General features: G+C 30.1%; 1 non-coding gene across 1 annotated transcript; it reads left to right on the forward strand.

Annotated features, from left to right (window-relative positions):
- The first annotated feature begins 347 nt into the window (after positions 1-347).
- On the forward strand, positions 348-418 carry Trnag-gcc. Its single transcript has one exon. It is a non-coding gene; the product is annotated as a tRNA-Gly (tRNA).
- Positions 419-860: the final 442 nt, after the last annotated feature.

Raw genomic sequence — 860 nt, forward strand, 5'->3', positions numbered from 1 at the left:
AAGGAAAGTTCTTAATTTTATGGGCGCTAATAATTATTAGAATTCATGAAACATACCTCAAAAATATTAAATTGCGTTTATTGGATTTATTATTTATATAAAAAATATGGCTAAAGGTATTTGTACAAATTGTTCTGTAGCACTTCGTATTCAATATATGTATTTTCATGAAATAGTTTCATGTATCAAATCAGTAAAAATCACATGAAATTATATATTTCTGTCTGTAGAAAATGGAAAAACTCAAAAATATCGTTCAACGTGATAATATCCGTATAACTAAAAGTACATTGATGCTGTTGGACTCGCTTAGTAAAATCGCTTACGGAGCAACAGATGTACAACAAGCATCGGTGGTTCAGTGGTAGAATGCTCGCCTGCCACGCGGGCGGCCCGGGTTCGATTCCCGGCCGATGCAGCTTCTTTTTTTCACTTAGTAATTTCTTTAATGATAGGTACTAATACTAACAGTACAGTAAATAAATACACTTTATAAATACATAATGAACATTAAAATCATAATAAATATCGATAAAATTTATCAAAAATAAATGTAATGTAGAAATTCGAAATAATCTTAATTGATTTGCTTTGAAATGGAAGGTGAAGGGACATGAAAAAGAATTTCAGTTTTTGGATCATAATTTATAGTTGAATAAAGTATCCTAAAAACTGAATAAAAAACTAATATAAACCTAGTTTGCTGAATGAATTACAAGTAGAAAAATAGGATTCATATAATGATTGAATCCTTCGATCAATTTGTCTGAATAGTCGCTATCTTTAAAGAAAAAAAATTCTAGGCTCAATTCTGACCAAGAATCCTTTTAGCTCCGGGGATTAGAGACTGTGTCCTTAGT

Source organism: Agrilus planipennis, unplaced genomic scaffold (assembly GCF_000699045.2).
Source record: "Agrilus planipennis isolate EAB-ADULT unplaced genomic scaffold, Apla_2.0 scaffold96, whole genome shotgun sequence".
Taxonomy (NCBI): Eukaryota; Metazoa; Arthropoda; class Insecta; order Coleoptera; family Buprestidae; genus Agrilus; species Agrilus planipennis.